The 25,877-nt window shown below is 39.4% G+C and overlaps 1 protein-coding gene and 1 long non-coding RNA gene across 3 annotated transcripts in view; one reads left to right on the forward strand and one right to left on the reverse strand.

The window, feature by feature from the left end:
• The window catches only part of LOC134730991 (uncharacterized), a 53,882-nt gene extending 33,571 nt beyond the window's left edge, over nt 1-20,311 (reverse strand). Inside the window, exon 1 of the long non-coding RNA XR_010112988.1 lies at nt 19,491-20,311. This is a non-coding gene — a long non-coding RNA (uncharacterized LOC134730991). The remainder of the gene's footprint in view (nt 1-19,490) is intronic.
• Nucleotides 1-25,877, forward strand: part of NECAB1 (N-terminal EF-hand calcium binding protein 1) — a 169,295-nt gene that overhangs the window by 47,906 nt on the left and 95,512 nt on the right. The window lies entirely within an intron of this gene.

A 25,877-nucleotide genomic window follows, 5' to 3' on the forward strand; every position in this document is an offset into this window, starting at 1 on the left:
TACAGTTTTACTAAGAAGAGGTATGAATAAGGATGGAGATAGAGATGATGTTTTCAGCCAAAGAGAATAGCACATATGGAAGCCTGTAGACGAGAGAGAGTGTGGCACGTTAGAGAAGCTGAAGGGCATTCAGCATGCACAGAGCACTGAATCAGGGTGGAGAGAGGCTAGAAAAGCCAAGAGGGGACCTAACTGTAAAAGGCTTGAGAATCAGTGGGGTAATCAAATTTCTATCCTGAGGTCAGTGCCAAGCCATTGAAGGGTCTTAAACCTGGGAGTGACTGGATTAGGTTTATGTTTTCAAAAGACAGATCTCCCCAAGGCAAAGAGAATTGGTGGGAGAGGACAAGTCTGGAGACAGCAAAACCAGGTAAGAGGTGCTTCAGCTGTGCTTTAAAAAATGTTAGCTGGATTTTGAAAGATCTGAATCTCTAGTCTTTCTGATTTTGCCTAAATCTTTCTGATCTGGAAAGCTTTTGAATAAGAATACCCCGATGTTACAAAACAATAATAATAACAACAACAATAATAATGGTTAACATATATGGCTCAGTTTGCATAGGCAATACAGAATTGACTTCACGGATTGAGTTAGACGTGACTTGACTTCAGAATTCAAATTTAACAGTCAGGGAGACTCCCTAATCTCCATAATAACATTTATGGATTACTAACAATAATAACAGTTAACGTTTACTATGTGCCAGACCTAAGCACTTTCCATTCATTAACTTACTTAATCTTTACAACAGATCTATGATTGACCACATTTTGCACATAAGGAACCTGAGCCACAGTGAGATTGGGTCACTTTCTCAACATTGCCCAGAGAGTATGCACTAAGGCAAGCCACTCTGGCTCTTAAGTGTTATTCTATGCAGCTTCTTGCTAAATCCAACTTTGTTCACTGCCTTTGGAATCTGTCAGAGTGGTAATCTTCATTCTGTTTCTGAAGGCCCTGGCCGAGCAAATTTTTTATTGCTTTACTATCCCTCAATATTAAGTGGAGCTAATAATATTTTCTGGCAAGAAAATTGTAAAAACTTATGAGCAAATTTTTAAAAGTAGTGTAGCCTGCTAGCCAGGGGAGGTGATATGTCAATATATGAGGTTTGTTTGACTGGGGTTAGTAGTTCTTAGAGTGCAGAACCACATAACGCACAGTCATTGCTCATTGCCGGCTCTTGGGTTCACAACGGGAAAATTGTGGTACCAGCGAAGCCAGACCATTCATTTAGTTCTCTGCACATTGTCCTAACTCTTCTTTGGGGGATGTTGCTGCTATTTGTGGTGGGGGACACAGATATCTTCAATCAATAGAAATCTAATATTTCAGGAGGAAGAACAAAATGGTAGTGGTAAATCTATTCAAAAAAAAAAAAAAAAAAAGTGACCAAAGCCGGGCGCAGTGGCTCACACCTGTAATCCCAGCACTTTGGGAGGCCGAGGCGGGCGGATCACGAGGTCAGGAGATCGAAAGCATCCTGGCTAACATGTGAAACCCCGCCTCTACTAAAAATACAAAAAAAAAATTAGCCGGGCATGGTGGCAGGCGCCTGTAGTCCCAGGTACTTGGGAGGCTGAGGCAGCAGAATGGCGTGAACCTGGGAGGCGGAGCTTGCAGTGAGCCGAGATCGCACCACTGCACTCCAGCCTGGGTGACAGAGCGAGACTCTGTCTCAAAAAAAATAAAAAAATAAAAAAAAAAAAAGGGACCAAGTAGTTGATGTAGTTCATTGGAAAATAGTGCATAGAAGTGACCTATCTTGGGCAGAGAGCCCTTCAAGATTAATATCTCCCTTTCTGAAGAGGCTTAGAAATGTGCACTTCAGTTGACAGTAACTGATTTTTCCCTCACTATGTCTTCAAGACGCAATAGTACCTTGTAAAATGGGTTTTCTTTGAAAACAGAGATTAACATAGTATTGAGATGCATGAGGGTCAAAAGCAACTTCACATTTTTAATAATAGGAGAATATTGGAGGCCACTTAAGCTTGTGGGTATCACCTAAGAAAGGAAGCTAAGAACTGCCATACCTGCTGGGGACTCTGCCTGCCTCTCTCCTCCTTAGGGTTTACTTCAGCAACAGTGAAAATGACCTGGGGATTTATTTTCAGGGACAACAAGGAAAGGGGGAACTGAGCATTCTGGGTTTCAGTATTGAGAGAAAAGAATCCTCTTGATGAAAAATGGGGAGGTGACAGCTCTGAGAATTACAGAAAAGCAATCTGAATCCTTGCATGAAAATGGCATAAGGAGGCATCTCAGGCCTGAGAAATAAAATTTGGAGGCTTTAACAGTCAGGAGCCCATGCAGTTCTCTAAAAGGTGGACCCTGAGTTATCCTTAGCAAACTAACACAGGAACAGAAAACCAAATACTGCATGTTCTCATTTATAAGTGGGAGCAACATGATGAGAACACATGGACACATGGTGGGGAACAACATACACTGGGCCTGTGGGAGGGCGAGGGTGAGAGGAGAAAGAGCATGAGGAATAAAAGCTAATGGATGCTGGGCTTAATGCCTGGGTGATGGGATAATTGGTGCTGTAAACCACCATGGCACACATTTACATATATAACAAACCTGTATATCCTGCACATGTACCCTTAAACTTAAAATAAAAAGTGGAAAATAATAATAATAAAAAGGTGGAGCCTGGGGAGTATTACATCATAGACCATTGGAAGCCTCCTAAAAGGTCCATCCACCTTCAACCTCAAAGGTCAACTTTCATCCTTCGGCTTGAAGTTGTATACACTACAAATCTATATGCCTAATGAAGAGATGTGATGTTGCCTTTTTTTTTGAAATTTTCCATTGTTTCTCATTCCTTAAAGATAGGTGGAGGGTAGGAGTGAGGGTTGGTTAAGCTGCATCTCACATGATAGAAGCTGTCTGCAGGGGAACATCATCAGCAGGCTTTCAAGGACCTGGCTGTGTGGGTGGGCTTATTGGTTGCTGTGAGCTGTTTGTTTCATGTGGGCTGCCTGCTAGAGCAGCTTGTCTGCAGAGATCCTTGCTCTTCAAATGAATGCTGGGCTGTCTGGCCTGCCATTGTGCACCATTAGAGTTTTGTGACCACACTCAGAGACTTTTCCAATGTAAGGCATTTTCTGTAACAACACAAACTGCCAAGAAAATGCTGTCATTTAGATGGCCAGAGATTTTTCCTTTGTTGTCTGTTTTAATGGATGTCAGAACATTATGCATGATTTTTATGGTGTGTGCCTTGAGTTTCACTAAAGTTGCTAAGGCCTTTATGGGTAGTGCTAATGGTACATGATTATAAGTTCTAGAAAGGTTGCCTCAGAAAGTGGCAGGTAGGGATAGATGGAAACATGTAAGGTTTACCTCACTATTCTGTGTCCCTTTCACATTGTATTAGGCCATTTTCATACTGCTATGAAGAAATACCTGAGACTGGGTAATTTATAAAGAAAAATGAACTCACAGTTCCACATGGCTGGGGAGGCCTCCCAGTCATGGCAGAAGGCAAAGGAGGAGCAAAGGCACGTCCTACATGGCAGCAGGCAAGAAAGTGTGTGCAGGGGAACTTCTTTATAAAACCATCAGATCTTGTGAGAATTATTCACTATCATGAAAACAGGAAGGGGAAAAACCCACCCCCGTGATTCGATTACCTCCCACTGGATCCCTCCCATGGCACATGGGGATTATGGGAGCTACAATTCAAGATGAGATTTGGGTGAGGACACAGCCAAACCATATCACACCATTTCTTTGGTTGAATAAGTGTATAATTGCTGGTCTCTTTCCCCCCATCATATATAAGAGAGTTATGAGTAAATATCTCCCGTAGCAAAAGAAAGAGAAGGATCTTTTTATGCTTTCTCCTTCTGTTCTTTTTCTTTAAGTTCTGAAGCAACTATGATATGCAGGGTCATGAATAGAAGATCTTTAATATTGCTTAGCGTGTAGCAGAGAATGAATTTGTTGACTTTTCCTTGGCTGTATTGTCTATTGTTAGAGACAACTGACTATTATACGCTCATCCGCCAGAACAGTGAGACAAAGTAGGTGGCAAGATCCCAAAGATAATTCAACACTGAACCTGAGATTTGCTTCATTTCGCTTAAACAGATATTTATTGAGCACTGGCTGTGGGCTAGAAACTGTGCAAATGCAAAATCTAGTATCATTTTTGGACAGCAGTACTTCCTTTTAAGCTGGATCTTCCTCTTGTATTTTTAGATCACTGACAATGTACATCAAGGAAAAGGAAAAATCCTTGCTTCTGGCAGAGAACTTCTAGTCTAAATTCTTCATCTTGCATTTGAGGAAACTGAGTTCAGCAGAGCTAAGGGACTTCCCAAAATTATGACTGATGAATCCTAGCTTGGAACCCATGTCTCCTGAATCCATCCCTCCATCTTTCCTCTATTCTATACTGCCTTTTTCCTTACAGGTATAACAGATCATGAAACTCAGGTGGGTAGAAAAGGAAAATGGAACTTTTTTTTCCCTGTAACTCAATTTCCATTTTAAGTCTTAATCCTACCAGATGTTAGAAATTTAATTTCAGTCAACTTGGGGTAACTTTCCTCCATGCCTTAGGGTTGTATACAAATCTGGGGTGTTACCTAGTGCAAAGTCATGAGAGAGGAGAGGCATCTCTTTCTCTCTGCTTAGTTCTCCATGATGTATCAGCAGGGGTGTCTTCATTCCCACTTGACCTTTGGTTAGTAGTTGAGGTAGGTCCCTGCACTTCCTCCTTTCTTCTTAACCTCCAGCCCTTTTCAAGTCTGCCAGCTCCCTCTGTGATGTTACCACTGCTCTCAGATCCTGAGGGTCCCTATAGTGTTTTCAAACCAGTCTCTAGTGCAAGTAATTCTTCAAAATTATCTCAGTCCTTCTGGCCAGACATACCATGCAGATGTGTCTGCTGCTCCCCACCAGGCTGATGGAAGAGAGCATTCTTTCTATCTGCAGATGGGTCACAGATCCTCCCTATTGTCAGATCCTCCCTACTGTCCTTATGTCTAAACTTCTGTAGGGCTCTCCCACCCGCAACATCATTTCCACCACTGTTTTCATCTTACAGGCTTGACCTACAGGGGAAAACAGCATAGATAACACCTGCTCCGGATTCACCTGAATCTAAGCTCTCTTCACTTTCACTTTCTCTCTTGTTCTAGGGAATCTTTATCCAGTTGGGAGATGAAAAGGCTTGACTTAGTTATTACTGAGCTACGTTCTTCTAAATCTTTTCTCTTACACCTGGGTCTAGACTTTTTTAATTGAAAAGTTAAAAATTTGGCCCATTGTTTGAGTCAGAGTTCTCTAGAGAAACAGAAACAATAGGATGTGTATCTATAAGAAGAGAGATTTATTGTAAGAAATTGGTTTATACGATTATGAAGTCTGGCAAGTTTAAAATCTGCAGGGTGGGTCATCAGGGTGAAGACCAAGGAAGAACTGATGTTCCGGTTCAAGTCCAAAAGCAACCTGCTGGAAAATTCCCTGTTGCTAATAGAAGGTCAGTTTTTTTTCCTAGTAATGCCTTCAACTGATTGGATGAGGCTTGCCCACATTGCAGAGGGCAATCTACTTTGTCCATATTCCTTTGATTTAAATATTTACCTCATCCAAAACACCTTCACTGAAACAACCAGAATAATGTTTGACCACATGTGTGGGCACAGTGACCAAGCCAAGATGACACATAAAATTATCACATCCCTCTCCTGTCTGTTGCCTGCCTTGTCATTGCTTCTCTAAGATAACAGCAGCCTACTCAGTACAAGGAAATAATAGCAGGTGCTGTGGGGTAAAAGCAGATGGAGAGAATTTGGTTTATATTTTTTAAAATACCTAGCATGCATACTTATATTATGTATTTATTTATTTTCACTTGTGCTAATTAGAACTACCCAGTATGCTACTTCATAAGTATGTTTTCATTTTTGCAGAGGTTTTAATCTTTGGTTTTCAAAAAAAATAAAGCCTCTTAAAAGTAGGTATTGGTTCATCTCCCATTGATTGCAGTATTTTGTATAAATAGACAGTAAGTTCCATTAATTGAAAATATTTCATTTTAAACCTCAAGGTACAACACAGTATTAAGTGAAAGCTATGCAACTTTCAAGTAATATTTGTCACCAGAAAAAAATCGAAGTGTAAATGCTTTCATTGAACTTGATTTTCAAAAAAACAATGTTTTGAGACTTGTATTTTTTGCCTTTATGCAAAATCAAAGGTCAGTAGTCAGGTAAAAATTATAGAAAAAATTTTCCAAAGTGAGGAATGGTTTTTGCTTTAAACAGCAGGGTGGCTTTTCTTCTTTGAATATCATCTGTGTTCTTAATTTTAAAAGTAGATTTTCTCTGAGTGATTTTTGAAAGCCAACAGAGTAATACTTACATCTTCCTTTAAGTTGCTGGGAGACCACGGAGTTTTCTAGCCTGAAGTGCCACCTGGTACATCTTAAATTATCTGAAGCAGAGCTCAAGCTGGGCTAAGGAACAAAAAGTGGAATATCCTTAATTACCACAAATGATACCTAATTACCTTCATGCCAGCTTTAATGTAATGCCGAACACAGCTGAGATGGTGTTTGATTTTAAAGTGAGTTACACAAGATTACCTTTCTGAACCAAACTGACTTTACCAATTTTGCCAACTTGCATTTTAATATTGCATTTCAATAGGTACGCTTTTGGTCACTGGTATTTAATACTTTCCTAGGCTTCTTATAACAAAATAGCTTTTGGTTTAACATTGAAATTGCAGAAGTAATTATTTCACTGTGAATGTGCTTAAAGCAGCTCTTGATACTTCAAGTAGAAACAAAATAACAGACATTTATTGCCATCAAAATGGAAATGCAGTAATTATGTCATAATAGATTGAATCTATGAACTTTGCTTGATCTCTGTTTAGATAAAACTGCAATAGTTGTACAAGCCTCAAAAAGCTACCTTAGTAAGTGTTTTAGAGTTTTCTTATTGTAAGAGACTAGCTATGACTGGTCTGCAGTCTTTTGTAGCAAAAGATTTAAGATAGTGTATTAGTCCATTCTCATGCTGCTAATAAAGAAATACCCAAACTGGGTAATTTATAAAGAAAAAGAGGTTTAATGGATTCACAGTTCCACAAGGCTGGGGAAGCCTCACAATCATGGCAGAAGGCAAAAGAGGAGCAAGTCATGTCTTACATGGCATTAGGCAAGAAAGCATGTGCAGGGGAACTCCCCTTTATAAAACCATCAGATTGTAAGACTATTCAGTATCATGAGAACAGCATGGGAAAAACCTGCCCCCAATGATTCAATTACCTCCCACCCTGGATTCCTCCCATGACATGTGGGGATTATGGGAGCTACAATTCAAGATGAGATTTGGGTGGGGACACAGCCAAACCATATCATTGTGCCCTGGCTCCTCTCAAATCTAATGTTCCCACATTTTAAAACACAATGGTACCCTTCCAACAGTCCCCCAAAGTCTTAACTCATTCCAGTATTAATTCAAAAGCTCAAGTCCAAAGTCTCATCTGAGACAAGACAAGTCCCTTCCACCTATGAGCCTGTAAAATGAAAAACAAGTTAGTTACTTCCTAGATAAAATGGGGGTACAGGCATTGGGTAAGTATAGCCATTCCAAATGGGAGAAATTGGCCAAAACAAAGGGGCCACAGGCCCCATGCAAGTTCAAATCCAATATGGCAGTCATTAAATCTTAAAGTTCCAAACTGATCTCCTTTGACTCTGTGTCTCACATCCAGGTCACGCTGATCCAAGAGGGGGTTTCCTATGGTCTTGGGCAGCTCTGCCCCTGTGGCTTTGCAGGGTACAGCCCCCTCCCAGCTGCCTTCAGAGGCTGGCATTGTCTGTAGCTTTTCCAGGTGCACGGTGTAAGCTGTTGGTGGATTTACCATTCTGGGGTCTGGAGGATGGTGGCCCTCTTCTCACAGCTCCACTAGGCAGTGCCTCAGGTGGGGACTTTGTGTGGGGGCTACAACCCCACATTTCTCTTGTGCACTGCCCTAGCAGAAGTTCTCTATGAGGGCTCTGCTCCTGCAGCAAACTTCTGCCTAGACATCCAGGTGTTTTCTTACCTCTTCTGAAATCTAGGCAGAGGATCCCAAACCTCAGTTCTTGACTTCTCTGCACCCACAGGCCCAACACCACATGTAAGCCACCAAGGCTTGGGGCTTGCACCTTCCAAAGCCATGGCATGAACTGTATCTTGGCCCCTTTTAGCCACAGCTGGAGCAGCTGGGACACAGAACACCAAGTCCGTAGGCTGCACACAGCAGGGGCCTCTGGGTCCAGCCCACAGTACCATTTTTTCCACCTTGGGCTCCAGGCCTGTGATGGGAGGGGCTGCTGCAAAATTCTCTGACATGCCCTGGAAACATTTTTCCCATTGTCTTGGTGATTAACATTTGGCTCCTTGTTACTTATGCAAATTTCTGTAGCAGGCTTGAATTTCTCCCCAGAAAATGGGTTTGTCTTTTCTATTGCATTGTCAGGCTGCAAATTTTCCAAACTTTTATGGTTTGCTTCCTCTTGAATGCTTTGCTCCTTAGAAATTTCTTCCATCAGATACCCTAAATCATCTCTCTCAAGTTCAAAATTCCACATATCTCTAGGGCAGGGGCAAAATGCCAGCAGTCTATTTGCTAAAGCATAATAAGAGTCACCTTTGCTACAGTTCCCAGCAAGTTCCTCATCTCCCTCTAAGACCACCTTAGCCTGGACTTACTGTCCATATCACTATCAGCATTTTGAGAAAAGCCATTCAACAACTCTCTAGTTTGGGAAATTCCAAACTTTCCCACATTTTCCTGTCTTCCTCTGAGCCATCCAAACTCTTACAACTTCTGCCTGTTCCCCAGTTCCAAAGTCACTTCCACATTTTTGGGTATCTTTACAGCAGCACCCCACTACTGGGTACCAATTTATTGTGTTAGTCCATTTCACACTACTAATAAAGAAATACCCAAGACTGGGTAATTTATGAAGAAAAAGGTTTAATGTACTCACAGTTCCACGTGGTTAGGGAGGCCTCACAATCATGGCAGAAGGCAAAGGAGGAGCAAAGGCACTTCTTACATGGTAGCAGGCAAGACAGCTTGTGCAGGGAACTGCCCTTTATAAAACCATCAGATCAGTCCAGGTGCAATGGCTCATGTCTGTAATCCCAGCACTTTGGGAGGCTGAGGTGGGCGGATCACTTGAGGTAAGGAGTTTGAGACTAGCTTGGCCAACATGGTGAAACCCTGTCTCTACTAAAACAAATACAAAAATAAGCTGGGTGTGGTGTCAGGAAAATTGCTTGAACCCAGGAGGTGGAGGTTGCAGTGAGCCAAGATCACACCACTGCACTCCGGTCTGTGTGACAAGAGTGAGACTCCATCTCAATCAATCAATAAGATCATCAGATCTCATGAGACATATTCACTACCACAAGAACAGCACACAAAAACCCACCCCCAATGATTCAATTACCTCCCACCCCATGTCCCTCCCATGACATATGGGGATTATGGAAGCTACAATTCAAGGTGAGATTTGGATGGGGACACAGCTAAACCATATCAGACAGGAAATTTAGTGCATCCAGTAAGGAGACTGCATCAATCTAATCAAGTACAGGCCTGGGTACAGTGGCTCATGCCTGTAATCCCAGTACTGTGGGAAGCCACAGAAGGGAGTCACTTGAAGCCATGAGTTCAAAACCAGACTGGGCAACATAGCAAGACCCTGTCTCTACAGAAAATTAAATAATTAGGTGAGTGCGGCAATGGGTGCCTGTAGTTCCAGCTGCTTGGGAGGCTGAGGTGGGAGGATCACTTGAGCCCAGGAGTTCAGGACAGCACTGAGCTATGATTGGGCCACTGAACTCTATCCTGGACAACAGAGCAAAACCCTATCTCAAAAAAGAAAAATGCTTTTTTTTTTTTTCTGTTTTTGCCATGTCCTACTCATTTGTTCTACAATTGAGTGCTTCCTATATGCCAAACTGTCCAGATAAGATTGACTTATAGGTTAATATAGCAGAATAATTTGAATTGTTATTTTTTAGATTTAGTATTATTATAGCAGAAGACCTAAAAAACTAGTTTTTTTATGTTTAAAGTTTCCAGTAAATTTTTTTTTTTTTTGAAACGGAGTCTTGCTCTGTCTCCCAGGCAGGAGTGCAGTGGCGTGATCTCGGCTCACCGCAAGCTCTGCCTTCCAGGTGCACGCCATTCTCCTGCCTCAGCCTCCCGAGTACACTATTACTTATTTTTAACAAGACTATTAACAAAACGGCCATAGTTGATCATTGTGTTTGGTTATAATTTCCATTTTTGTAATAAAATTATCTGCTTTTGCACTTGAACTCTTCAAAGCAGAAAGATAAGGGACTGTGGTCTAGCATTAATTTAATATGCCAGAATTGGTAAAAGGAAAGAATAATTCAATATACTCTGTCAAACAGAGTAGTCACCAATTAACTTCAAATCATTTAAATTACTTCTAGCTGTCAGCAAGGAAATTTCAAATCACTTAAACTTCTTCGAGTTGTCAGCAAGGAACAGAGAGAGAGATAAAAGTGGAGATGTGGAAAATAGCTAGAGGGACAAAAGGAGCATAAATAAGGTGGAGGTAGGAAAAGACAATTACTTGTTTAATTTTAAGGCCCATTTTCATAAATGAAATGATTTAACACGACTGATGAAGTTGCTCTGGAAGAAGAAAAATTATCTGCTTTGATAGTAATGCCCTTTGATCGTCATCTCAGTAACTTAAAGATGGTCCTGTGCATAAAGGAGCACATTTTCCCACTAGGATATTGAGTAAGGAATCAGTAAAATTAATGAACAACAGAAAGAAGATTTAGGCTTGAAAAGATCTGGTGTAATGTCAGAGAGGCCTGGGGAACCAGCAGTCTGGAACAAATAGCAAACCCTGGAGAGGGAGGGAAGATGAATCATGTAAAGTATTGTTTGTCATAAATACAGCGAGCTGATAAATGTGTAGCATGTGATACAAGAACACCATGCAAATCAGAATGTATGCTTTATTGGACAGCTGAGAGGAAAGAGTACTGGATTAGTCACTAGGAAAACTAGGGGTTTGGTGCTTTGTCTATATATCTTCTTACTGGGGTTCAAGCCTCTTTGTTTCCATTGAAATTATTACATTTCATATGATATTGTGATATAATTAAAATATACTTGATCTTTGTCCCTGGTTTCTGGCATAGAGCTTCTAAATGCCTTGGAATTTCCTGAGTGTTAGGGATGAGAGGAGCATCTTTTGTTATTTATGGTAAGCCCCTTTCAACCATACCTGAGTTTATGCTAATAAGGTGAGTCTTGAAGGATGGGGGCTGGTTTGCCAGAGGAACCAACCAAGTGATTAGAGGATCGGAACTTTCAGCCCAAACTCTCAACCTCCAGGGAGGATAGAGGGGCTAGAGAGTGACTTAGTCACCAAGGGTCAATGATTTACTCAACTGCCTATATAATGAGGCCTCCATGAAAACACTAAATGATGGGGTTAAGACAGCATCCAGGTTTGTGAACACATGCAGGTTCTGGGAAAGTGGTATACCCAAAGAGGGCATGGAAGCTCCATGCACCACTGCCCTCAATACCTTGTCTTGGGCATCTATTCCATTTGGCTGTTCCTGAGTTGTATCCTTTATAATAAACCAGTAATAGTGAGTAAAGTGTTTTCCTGAGTTCTGTGAATCATTCTAGCAAATTATCAAACCTGAGGAGGGAGTGCGGGATCCTCTGGACAGGACAGAAGTTGTGGGAAACCTGAGGACACTCTACCAGCAATTGGCATCTGCAGTGGGCTAGGGGCAGACTTGTGGACGAAGCCTATAACCCGTGGAGTTTGCCTAAACTCCCAGTATTAAGGATCATAATTGAATTAGGACACTCAATTGATATCCAGACTGTTGGAGAATTGTTTGATGTAAGGAAAAACCCCATACATTTGGTGTCATAAGTATTTTGTGGGTATAGAAAAAAAAAGGGGGCATCTTTTATTTCCATTTTTAAATAGATTTTAGTTTTTAGAGCAGGTTTAGGTTCACAGCAAAATGGAGTGAAAGATACAGAGATTTCCCATATACCCCCTGCATCCACATATGCACATCCTGCCCCATTATTAACATCCCCATCAGAGAGTACTTTTGTCACAACTGATGAACTTACATTGACACATCATTATCTCCCAAAATCCAAAGTTTACATTAGAGCTTACTCTTCATGTTGTACACTCTATGGGTTTAGACAAATTTATAATAACATGTACCCATAATTAGAGTATCATAAAGAGTAATTTCACTGCCCTAAGTTCCTCTGTGGTCCACCTGTGCATCCCTCCCCACCCCCAACCCCATTTTGTTTTTAAGTGTTTCTTTACTTCCCCAGTACACAGGCTCCAATGTCACCTTCACTAAAATGAGTTAAAATGAATCAATATAATGTTGTTGTTGTTATTTTTAATTTTATTTAGAAAGTGGGTATTGTTTTTGAAGAGATGCATCAGTAGAAGCCTCTCCTCGATATGCTGCATGCTCACTCATTGGGATAAATACCTGATTTCACCTTATATGAATGTCCATTAAGAAGGGTGCAAGCTAACATCTGCAGAATTCCTACTTTGTACAAAGTACTGTTCTAAACATTCTATACTGTCACCTCCTTTAAAATTACCACCACTCATCGAGGCCCTGAAAAGTTCAGTAAATTGCCCATTATCACATCACTTGTAAAGGATGGATCAGGGATCACACCAGGACATCATAGCTTCAAGGTTTGTATTTCTCCATCATAATATTTTGTACATACACACTGGTTGTACCAGTGATAGGGACAGGAGGCAGAGTAATTCTAGGCAGAAGAGGCAGGTCCCTGACAAAACCCCACCCTCAAGCCAAAGGCCTGAAACTGTGGCCCAAAATGAGAACCTACATCCTTGTTTTCCCATTCAAATGTTGCCTTTTCCTAAACCACCCATGGCCCACCCTGCCCTCCATCCTCTGCCTATAAAGACCCCAGACTCAGCCAGCAGAGAGGAGAAGCAGTGGGATGTTGGGCTGGATATCAGAGAGAAGTGGCTTGACTTCAGAGGGACAGCTTGACAGTGTAACTTTGGCAAAGAATCTGGCCAAAGACAGTCAGACTTTGGGGAAAGATTATGTGTCTGCCCTGTCTCCTTTTCAACTCCCCTTCCCGCTGAGAGCCACTTTCATCAGCAATAAAATCCCCTTCATTTACCATCCTTCAATTCATTCGTGCAACCTCATTTTTCCTGAACACTGGACAAGAGCTTGAGAGCCACAAGTGTGGATGCAAAAGGCTATCACACTGGCCCTTTGCCCTCGCTGATGGAGGGCAGCCACCTCATGCGAAAAGGCAGAGGACCCACTGAGTTGTTAACACTTAAGCTGTCCTTGGATGCCAGAGCTAAAAGAGCACTGTAACACACATTCTGGGGCTTCAGGGGTCAAAGGCAGCCCCCTTGAGGCTGCCATGGGGCCTGCATGGAGTTTGCTTCTGCTGGTGCGCAAAGCACTTGCCCTGGCTCCTGTAACTGCTCACCTGCATGCTGCCACCTGTGAGGGGTGGAGTGCAGCGGGTCTGAGTGAGTGGAGGTAACTCCTGCCAGTGCAGAAGCAGCCAGCTGGTTCCAGCACTCATGGACTCCAGTTCCTGCCTCTTTCTCTCACATGCTCTCTCCCACAAGGAGTTGAAAGCTGCGGGCTGGGTAAATGAGGCAACACTGCAGTGAGTCCCATGAATGGGTCAGGAAAATGTCCTGCTTCAGCAGAAATAAGTGGAATGTTAGAAGGAGCATATTTTGAGGGTTTTACATGTTTTCCCACTCATCCTAAACTTGGTTACACCCATTTTAAATAGAAAAAAACTGAAGTTGAGAATGATTGAGTAACTTGCTTAAATCTTGTTTTTTTAATTTATAGCAGCTCACTAATACTTCTTAGAATATTTGTTTATTTATTAGTGAGCTCCATTAGCAGCTCACTAATACTTCTTAGAGTATTTGTTTGTTTATTTGGAGAGAATACAATATTAAAATCTATATTCAATTTTATCTTTTCAACTTCATCTTTATATAAAGACATTAAGAAACTAGTATTGTTGCCAAACAACAGGGGTTTGGTCAAGGTCCAGTTGCTTGCTGTGAAGAAAGCCAGTCATTGAGACGACAAATATTGCCAGGGAAGAAGGCTTTAAGGTGGGTGGTATCAGCCAGGAGATGGGAGATAAGTCTCAAATCTGTCCCCCTAACCCACTAAAAATAGGGATTTATGTAGTGGGTAAGGAATGTAGCTACATAAGGGAAAACAGGAATTAGGGAGGAGTAAGGAAAAGGAATTGGTTAACAGGAAGAAGATCATTGGTTAGGCAATCATAGGGGATGAGGGGTTTAGTGTCTCACTGTCTAGATGCTATTATCTGGTGAGTTTCAGGTCCTTGATACTATCTGGGAGACCTGAAGGTTAGTTTCCTGACAAAGGAACTCAGATAAGACAAATGTAAGTTTCAAGCTTTATGATGGGGAGAGTCAATTTCTATATTTATTCAAAAAATCTTGAACATTAGTTCTATTGGAAAATTGGGCTGGTTTTAGTCCCGCCTTTCTATTATTGGTTCATCAATCATGAGGAATCTTGGTGTTGATCTTTTGACTGCTTAATGCTGAGAAAGGGAGTGTTGGGATAATGAGGAATGAAAACGATATGTCTGTAATTGAAGTACTCATGAGTACCTGGTCAGCATTGGGCTTGTTGGAGCACTGTGATCTGGGTACTCTCATTAACAGTTTTAGAACAACATTTTAAGCCACATTTAAATATAAGACTAAGCATGATGTGTAAAACCAAGATAATTAATAACGTAGATGACCCAACTTTAAAAATACCAGGGAATCCTGAAAACCTGTCCCCTAATCCAGGTCTGCTCTCCTTTACATGTTATAACTGGGAGACTTGCTGTCTTATCCTTCAATACGTACTCCTACTTCAACTGATGTATTAATGTAGGTAGAGCAAGATGATTTGGCAATTACATATACCCCTGCCTTGTTCAGTGAGCAAATACTCCAAAGCTATGTAGTTATATAAAACTACTCTAGCCAAGGAGTCTAGAGACTTTTTTTGGGCAACAATAGCAGTCACTGTTTCACTTGCTATAATCCACAGGGTAATGGAGAGCTTTCTAAGTACATGTTAATGAGCTGCTACTCCCCACCAGGGGAGTGTAACCAAAAAATATCTGGTTCTGTCAAGAATGCTCCCAGGCAAATACTCCTTGGGGACACCCTAATTGGGATCTCTCTCCAAGAGTCCTCTAGTTACCCTGGAGAATAATTTCAAAGAACTAGTCCAATGTCTGACCAAGCTCTCATTATCTACTGTAAAAGGGGTGACAGAGTATCCTAATAGACAGTGCCCTTTTTCTCCTTTCCTAGGCATCTATATGCCCAAGGCCTATTCTCTTGTTTGCAAACAAACATGTAGCCCTCAGGAGCACAGGTCACTGTATCTTGGGCAGAAGCAGTCATTCAGGCTATCTTTTCTAACCAGAGATCAGTTAGATTATTACCAAATCCAGACAAAGCCAAGCCTGCTCAAAAGTCTTCCTGATTCCTTATATCCTGATCAAATGGAGTTCTGTCTGGGTCACCATCAAAGAAAAAAAGTGCTTGACTTTTTATTTATTTATTTTAGGAAGAGTAAGGAATAGCCTTTCTGGGATGACAAATAGAAACAGGAGGTCTTCCTGGTCCCTAAAAGGGTCCATGTAAGGCATACTCATTACACTATTCTTTTAGGAGTCTTTGGATGTTCAAATGTGCAGATAGAGATATGCAAAAAGGTATGAACTGGTTGGATTAAGGAGTCATTATGGTCCAGAACAGATTGGAACTTTGGGTCACATATCCAACAGTGGGATAAGGTTGCTTATGAAGCAATAGCTTGTGAAATATGAATTAGTGAATTATCCTTCCATCTATAATCAGGAAGGATCTAGAGAACATAACAGCCTGGAAAGCACATGTTCCTTTATGATTTCTTATGTAAGATCTTTGGCTGGACTTTGAATATTAATTTAAAGTTGTAGGACGGCTCACAATACCATGACTGTTTCCTCTGGAGGGATATTTGAGGGACTAGTTTTACCCAATTTTTGTGAATCCATGGCTTAACTTGTCAGATGAGTGGGTGGTCAGTTGTGGTCACAGCTGGTCTTCAGCCTGGTGGGATTTCCAGGTTTTCAGCAGGACTTGGTCCCTCAGTTTCAAATAGTAGAAAGGCACATTGGTAGGGACCTGGAGCCTATTGGAAGCAAACTTAGATGGACTACTTAATATATTTTCTATTTGTTTTATATATGTTTGGGGGTAGGTAAAATCTTCAAGTGATAGGGAGTCCGGGGGGTAAGAGAAACGGTTCCTGTTACTTAGGATGCACATTCTCCTGACCTTACTCCAAGCATAACAGAAACACAGTTACCACCCCTAGATTGCAGAGCTTGAGGAATCTTCTGGAATTAAATACAAAGTAAACATTTGGCAAAATCTAGACTAGTTTTGGAGACTCTGTTCAAGGTAACAGTTTCAGTCACTTGTTAACACATTTTCAAATTTTTTAAAGGGAGGAGGAATAACTGGTTTCCAATCTACTGACTTCATTGCCATAATAACAAATGTATTGTTCATATAGGTAGCAGAATGCATAGAAGAATTTTTCTTTTTTTTAAAAAAAGTGTATTTAATTTCTAAAAACTAAGTCTGAGTCTGAGAAATGATATCCCAAAGTCTAATCCAATCACCCTCAAAGCACCCCAGAGCTAGAAAGGATTTCAAAGGAGGATTAAAAACAAGATCAGCTTTAACATTAGGCAAAGATCCATGGGCAACCTTCTTTAAACAATAACAAAAAGAGCTTACTAAAGTTGATACTTAAATATCTGAAGTAATGGAATAGTTTATATAGTTCAATAGTAATGGAACAGAAATTGAATAATCTAAACATTTTAAATCCACTCATGATTTTTATTTGGAACGTGTTTTGGTCTGATCAATGCACATGAGTGTGTTATTGTGGAAATTCCTTTGAAAACAAAACTTTAGAAGAACTACAGGTCTATCCAGCATCCCTAAGTCTGCCAGTATCCTTACCTCTAGCCTATACTTTGACCCAGAGTGCTGACAAAGTGCAGCACTTGCTACCATGCACGTATCAAGGTAGCTTAGTAAAACTGCCTCCTAAAGATGATCACCTCCCTTGTAAGATGACCGATTTCCTCTGAACTAAGTAACGTGGCAACTTTTAGAATGAACAAAAGACTTAATGAAACAGAAATGTCTAATCTCTAAAGGTCTTAAAAGTAGGACTTGCCATGACTAATTAAGTGCTGACAACAGAAGAAATTCCAACTCCAACAAAAGGAATGATACACTATTGTGAAAGCATTCCCTAGGGTAAGCAAAAAATAAACTTTTTATCAGAAAATATTTCATAAATTTTTACTTTTTTTTCAGAGCAGGAGTGGAGGTTTATTTAAAAAGGCTTTAGAACAGGAAAGAAAGGAAGGTATACCTGGAAGAGACCCAAGCAGGTGACTTGAAGAACAAGTGCCTAAATTTCTATGTTTTTACTGTATGTTTGGGTAACATAAGGCATCTAAGAGGATTAAATAAATATTACTCCTATTTGGCACATGGATGCAAAGAATATTATGATACTATATATAATTATCTATCCCACTCCTACAGAAAACAATGTTCAGACACAGTGCGAAACAGCCAAGTTATATTTTAAGAACTAAAACAGATGCCACTTCTAATTCAAAACTAAGAAGAAAAACTGTATATTGTGGAACAAAGGATTTTCCCTTGTGAAATTAATTTTAGTGGCTAACCTCTCAAAAATTTGTAAATGTATGACTTTGTAAAATGTTTTACTCAATATACTTAACTAGTATATATATGCTTTTTCATGTGAAACACAGGAACATAATTTCTATCAGCAATGTTAAAAATGTAATTAAAGAAAAAGAAATCAAATTTAACATAAAAGATAGGCAATAGAGAAATGTCATTTTAACCTTGGTACCAAGCTACAATTCTTCCTTGGTCAACCTCTCCTATATTATACCAGATATTCAATTTATTTTCAATCTTTCATGAAATTGGACCTCTTACTCATTTAAAGAGCAGGAGAATTTACAATAATTCGTGAAAATTATTCAATTCTCATACATTAGTTATTTGCATTTGTGGATATAAAGTGGTGACTCAGTACTTTATCAAAATATAGGTTTATGAAAATATTGGGAATATAAGATTGAAATTTAACAATTACATTTTTAAAACTAAACTGAGAATTTTTATTTTAAGCATGAAGCATAATTGTTATAGAACGTCTTCTGAAACATCACTTGATTTTCAATAAAAACAGCTTCACACAATGCAGAAACTATAATGTATCATCCTGCAACAATATATTTACTTGTCAATCCTAATCTAAAATGTACTTAAACAACAATGAAAATCTCCTTTAATAAATCCATAAAGTCTTATTTTTAACCACTACTGCTCTGTAGCAATAATTGAAGTCCCAATATGAGCACTGAGAATGTGATAATAAAATATCAAAGGCTGTATCAATCTTTAAATAAAGACACTGAAGCCTGTCGCCAACTGGCATCAGGTGTAGTAAGTACATCAGAGAAATGTGAGTAATCCAAGGAAGTCCCCTGAAATCAGCAGTACCATCTGCCACAATTTAAAACATTAAGTGTAAAACTCTGTTCTAATTATTTTATAGAAGTTCTATTTCACACTTAATATTGTTAACATATTTGCAAACTTATAAAATTCTCTATATAAAGGGTTTTGAACTTCTTCAGCTAAACACTTCCTCATTGCCAGAAAAACATTTCTAATGAAAGAAAGAGCGTATATCCATGAATATCTGAGACTGAAGAATAAATTACTTCTTATGGTCATAGCCAATTACAATACAAGAAAAAAAAATTCACAATTTGAAGGAAAAAAAAAACAGCAAATGTAATTCCTCAGAAAGACCCCTGGAAGGGCCAAACTTCTCTAGATTCCGAAGAATATTGGGGCCAAACAGCATTACAAAAGAATATCATTTTCTTTTCATTCCATTGGCTCGTAACTATATTCAGACCAGTTTTGAAGAATGCACCCAAGTGGAGGCATTCCTAGATCAAATCCTGTGTTCCCTTGATCACATTGACACACACACACATAAGCAAATAAACAATTATCAAAATACAATCTAACTGCAGCAGTGACTAACAAGCCACGAGAGTTCAAACTCAAACAGTTGGGGTGTTTTTTACTCTCATGCCAGTCAATTGGGCTTTTCCAACCTGCAAAAAAATGGAAATTCCTTTGGAATTCCCCAAATTGAGGAGTAGCTCCCACGGTCTAGTACCCATAAAAGACACTCACCTTGATGGATACAGATGTCAAATTTCAAAGCCTGTCCTTCTTAAGTAATCAAGAATATGGTTGGGGCCAGCAGCAGTGAGGGAAGAGAGAGAAACAAAAACCCACCTCTGGACGAATATAGCTGGGCAGCTGCTGGGAGGGTTTCCAGATCTCTCTAGCCTGTGGCCACTGAGCCACAAGCACTGCAATCCAAGTCACAGCACCAGAATTTTATTGCTGAATGCCTGGGTGTTGGCCCAGCTGTGGTTTCTCACTGTATCGAAAGCTATCCATTGAAACAACGAGTATTGCTAGGGAAGAAGGTTTTAATGTGGATGATGTCAGCCAGGAGATGGGAGATAAGTCTCAAATCCACCTGACTAAAATTAGAGTTTTGTAGAGTGGGGAAAGAATGTAACTATGTGTGCCAAAACGGGAATTAGGGAGGGATAAGGAAGAGGAGTAGGTCAACAAGAAGCAAGTGGTTGGTTAGTCAGTTATGATGGTTGAGGTGTCTGCTGTCTCACCATCTGGATGCAGGGATCTGGTGAATTTCAGTTCCTTGATGCTATCTGAGAGGCCTGATAGTTGGTTTTCTAACAAAGGAACTCAGGTAAGACAAATGTAAGTTTCAAGCTTTATGATGGGGAGGGCCAATTTCTATATTTATCCAAAAAATCATAAACATTAGTTGTGTGGGAAAATTGAGCTGGTTTCAGCACTATTCAGCCAATTGAAACAGAGCTCACCATTTTTTCTAATGTAATAAATACATATTTAATGTATCTTTTTTTACTTTTTCAAATTTACAGTAATCCTAAAATAAAGATAGTATTATCTGAAGCTGAGAAAAACATAGTTACACATAGATTATTACTGCACCAAAATGTTTACAGGGAAATATTCTCTCCTGAAGCCAAACTCCCACAGCAACTTTACAAGTGAGCCTCAGAGCAAGGAAATAACTTGGTTAAGACCATGCAGCTAGAGGACAAGAGTTGGGATTCAAACCTGATAAATCTGACTTTGAAAATTTCACTACCGGCCACCCACCAATTGTTCTCAACTTTTCGTGCATGTTAAAATAATCTGGGACCTTAAAAAATATCACTAGGCCAAGGCTGTACCCAGAAACAATTAAATGAGAATTCTCAGGAGGGTCATGGCCCTGGCATCAGTGTTTTTCTGTTTCTTTTTTTTCTTTTTTTTTTTTTTTTAACGTCCTAGGTGATTCTAATGGGCAGCCAGTTTTGAGGATCACTGCACAATGACTCTTCGCTATTCCTGGTACACTCCTAACTCCTAGAAGGCAACTGTATTTAAGAAGTATTTATAGAGCTCTAAAAATGATGCCAATACATTTAAAAACTTATTATCCATGTCTTCAAGAACTTACTAAACTAGTATGAAGATAACAGATGTATTTATCAGCTAAATAACAATACAAGGTTGTGCTGTGTTGGTTGATTTGGAGACAAATGCTGTAGAACCTGAGGGTTTCAAGGATAGATTTAGGACATCCTGAGATCACCAAGCTAGTTTTTCTGCATAAGTATATATTCAGTTCCAAGACTGATTGATGGATAGATGAATAAAGAGATTATTCATAGCTTTTGTCAGATTCTCAGTATGAACATTGATGCAGAAAAGGCTAAGAATTTCTGCTGAGGGTTCAGAAGAGGGAAAGCTGCTAATGATGCAGTGGTCAGAGAGATCATTGCAAAGAAGATAGAACACATGCAGGGCATTGAAGGAACCCAATATGATGATATGAGAGGAAGGAAGGAAGATCCAGAGTGGAGCAGGAACAAAGCTATGAAGGCAAAAATATTCCCCCTAGTTTTAGGGAATTGTGAGGGAAGGTTAGCCTTGAGGCTCCTTGGGAAATTCGTAAGTTAAATGTCAGGGGTGATATTTTCTTCCTTCTAGATCTCTCACTAATTAATAGATTGCTTTTATAAGACTGTGAGTGAAAGGCTCAGTGCTCTAAGTAGATGCTCTAAGAAGACAGAAGACACTTTTACAGATTGCTTTATTTTCTATTTAATATAACATTCGGTAACAGTCAAGTATCACCTCCAGTGGCTCCTCTGATTTCTGTGATGAGGCCTTTATTACAATTGTTTCCATGTCCAAGGAGAATTAAAGGCATCCTCTACAATGTCTCCCTTGTCCATCTTAGGAGGGCCAGCCAAGGAGAGGTTGACCCACAGGCAAGCTCTGTAAATAGGGACTTCTGTCTCTCAAGGTAACCTGATGTGACTGGCAAGGATGACACATAATTCCACATTTCCCTTCCTCTTTGAGCTTCTTTCAAAGAAGGATGCATGGAAAATTTCCCTGACATAGGGCAAGATATAAATATTAAAGAGCATCTCATGCATTTATTATCTTTACCTTGTCATATATATAAATTGTCACTAGAAATGGAATAGGCTAGGCTTTGCAACACCGTCCTCTCCTGATGAAAAGTAACCAATTCCATATGGTTAAGAGTAAAGGAAATGCTGTCACATGGCAAATGACCAGGAGTCTCTTACCCCTTTGGTCTGCTGAAGCATAATTATCTAAGTGTCTCTTGGAATAAGAGCTACCACTTTAGTGGATACTAATTATGTATTAAGCACTGGGCTAAAGACATTGAATATATTAGGTTATTCGATCTTCACAAACAATGTTGTGAAAAAAATATTATTAACCTTAATTTCTACTTGAGGGAATTCTGGCTTAGAAATGTAAGTAACCTGCCTAAGATCACACATCTGGTAAATGGGAGAGCCAGGGCCAAACCCAGATCTCTTGATTCTCTGCCACTACAGGATACAGCCTTCTGGTACAGATTTAAGTCCAAGTTTGAAACATGATAGTAATACCTTGAGAATAAGATGTCATCTAATAGCGATGAATGGAGGATGTATGGGAGAGGGAATTGCCTGGGCTTAGGAGGAATAGTTAGGAACACACTAATATAGTACTCTTTTCCGTATCAGATACTTTTCAATTAGATTGGAAGTGACCTGTTTTAACAGTTACATTCATTCAATAGAGATTCTATAAATTATGGTAGAAAACAATGTAGCTATTAAAAACAATGAAGCAATACTCTATATGGATAAAGAAAGATGTCTGAGATATGTTTTCAAGTAAATCAAACAAAATATAGAATATCCTGTACAGTTTTCTACTTTCTGATGAAATGGATATATGCATAAATTTGTTAGTAAATATAAAAATATTCATGGAAAGACACACATGAAACTGGAAATAATAGCTGTCCTTGTGTGGCTAGGTAATGAAGTGGGAGGGAAACAGAAGTTTCATTGGAGATACCTTTTTACCTTTTGGATGTTGGGCAGTGCGCATGTATTACCCATTTAAACACAGAGGTATTCTACCTGTATGATGACACAGGTGGAGTTCTCAATGGCAAGGTTGATATTTGAAATAAACTTGCAAATTTTAGTTTTAGAAACCTTAGTAAAATGAGGTATTTTATGAAGCAAACCAATGACGTAAGTTCATTTATTGGTCCTGAAGGGACATATGCAGGCTATTGAAGGAATATATTGTTCAGCATATGTACACAGACTTTTGTACTTGTTTATGTTTGAATTAATATGTTTTTTCTTTGAGACTGAATTTTTAAAATATAAGATCACTAACAAGCCATATTTTGAGGGGATAAATTAATAAGTAGATTGGAAGAAATTCTATTGAATGTTGGAAATATAAAGTATATGAAAAGTCTAAAATGTTTTTACAAAATATTTCCCTTATTTTCCCATCCCCAACTCACATACAAAGTTCAGAATACCAGAAAACTCGCTATGAGTACATGAGAAAACTGAAATAGATACCAAGTGTTTTGTTCCCACACAATAATCTTCCTTCTCTTTCACTTATAATTAATATTTTACATTTTTAAACTTTATATATTGCTTAATTTTTGCAAAATCTTCCCCTTCCAGTAACATCAGTATATGTAAACCCCAGAAAAATCGATTGTCCCCCTTTGTCCATCTCAAGTGCTTGAATGGATTTTGGTGAAAACCCAATACTGATTTGAAAGAAGAAGAAGAATAAAAAAAAGAATGTACTTTTCACTCCCAATATTTCTCTGCTATATTGAGCAATTTTCTGGTATGTTTCTACTTGCCTTTCTTATACTGTCTGCCTGGTGACAAAGACTGATTTCTCAAAAGCAAACCAATATTTGAAATAAGCCCACAACATTCGGTTTTAGAATACTAGTAGAAAGATCAAGCATGCATTTTATGAGGCATGCCAGGTTCAGAATTATGCAAAACAATTTTTCATTGCATAAAAATAAAAGTATCAACATGCCCTAAACCCATCATTTTTCCTATTCTCTAAAGTAACATTCTTATTTCTCTGAGTTCTTTTCAATTTTTCAAAAGATTAAGACATTCTTAGTCATACCAAGCTTTCTTAAGTTAGGACAATTTTCTGATGCTTTTGTATACTTACAAAAATATGTGCATGAGTTTTCTGAAATTTAAACCCACTTATTTGGTGGAACCCCCTTATTAGCAAAAACAATTTGTATATGCCAGAACTAGCCATTTTATATAGAAATTCCACTAAGTAATAAGGAGATGAGAGAGTGTTATTATATTTAATACTTTCTTTACATTATTTCCTAAGTTTTAAAATCTAGAATTATTTCTTTTTTTTAGTTAAAATTGGGCTAAATTGGATTTTCTAAAATCCAGTTATTTTAAGAGATCAGACAATGGAAACTACTTACTAATGGCAGAACAAGAAGCAGTTCTACCAGAAATAGAAGCTAGTTTTTATTCCATATTGTGCTAATGTTTCTGACACAACCCACATTTCTTGGAAATACATTCTGAAAATTAAAACAGAAGTATTAGAACCCATTTGAACTGTAGCAGCTATTTATATTAGTGTGACTCAAAGTGTGGGTCACAGACTGATGCTGGTCCTCAAAGTGTTACTTGTTCATATTGACATAGGAAGAAAACTTGAGTTGTTTAGAAACTTTTATAGCAATTTGATATTGCTACAACATCCAAGCACACAATTTAGTAATTAGTTTTTATACTTTTCAAAAAAATGTCAATCTGGCAGGAATTGGAAATGTAAAAATCTTATTCTTTACCACAGAGAGTCTGAGAAGCACTGCTCTGGAGAACATTTGTGAGACTCTGGAAGAGTTTCAGGTAGAGAAGGAAATGGATAAGAAACAACTCTCTGGTGGAAAAAAAAACGAGGAAGGAAGGGAGGAAGGAAGCAAGGGTGGAAGGAAGGAAGGAAACAAGGAAGGAAGAGAGGGAGGGAGGGGGAGGGAGGGAGGGGGAAGGATGGAGGGAGGGAGGGACTTAAACTACTCAGCAACAGACACAAATGAACACAGTAGAAGACTGGAAATGTATGTCCCATGTGAGGGAAAGATTAATTTTCCCCTTCAAGTGTTCTCATTGATTGTGACTTCTCTGTTTAAGTCAGCCTCTTTCCAGCCTCAGGTGACAGAACCCAACTCAATACAGCATAAACAGAATGAGATAACCCATTGACTTGCATAAGTGGAGACTCTTGGTATAAAGCTTGTCACAGAGATTCTAAAGATTTGGGGTCATTATTATTATTTATTCATTTATGCTGTCCCACTCCTTCTCCTACCCCTCTCTCCCATCATTTCTCTGTCAGGATTGTCCTATACTGTTTTACTGTAGATGGGATTCTACCATGTAGTGGGGAAGAGGGGATAGCTTTTGGTGGCGCATGGCTTATGTCATCTTACCTTAGCCACTTCAGAGGTAAGAGGGAGCCTAAGAGAGCAGACATAAAATACCCAAGGAGTATTCTAACGGCCCCACTTATTCAGTGTGCTCAATTTTGTACCATTTCTCACAGCCAAGGAGAGAGGAGAATACATCTATGCACATGTCTGTGGCCAGGGTGGGTTAGAGTGGGGTAGGGCGCAAATGGAGAACTATGATCAATAGCCCCACTGGAAGCACATTGTTAAGGGCAAGTTCCCCAGTGATAGGGAGATGATGTTATAGAAGAATGGAAGAAGGGCGGAGCAGAACAAGCATGGAATCCAACAAATATGAGAAGTAGCAGGTGGTAGAAGACATAAGAAAAAATTCAATCAGGAAAATGAAAAGGGAAGAAGTGCTCATCCCCAGCAGCTTGAGAAAAATAAGATGATATGTTTTTCCAATTCCATTTTCTCTCTCATGCATGAGGTACTGTGTTTATATATGAAAATAGTCTGACCCTAATTTGCCCCAGAATTAGAGAGGTTCAGAGTCTTGCTTATGGGACCTCCTATAGACTGGACTCCTATAGACTCCTGATAGAGGGGTGTGTGATGATCACTATACCCTCTGTAAGACAGACTTCAAGCCAACTGGGTGC

Source organism: Pan paniscus, chromosome 7 (genome assembly GCF_029289425.2).
Source record: "Pan paniscus chromosome 7, NHGRI_mPanPan1-v2.0_pri, whole genome shotgun sequence".
NCBI classification, from domain to species: Eukaryota; Metazoa; Chordata; class Mammalia; order Primates; family Hominidae; genus Pan; species Pan paniscus.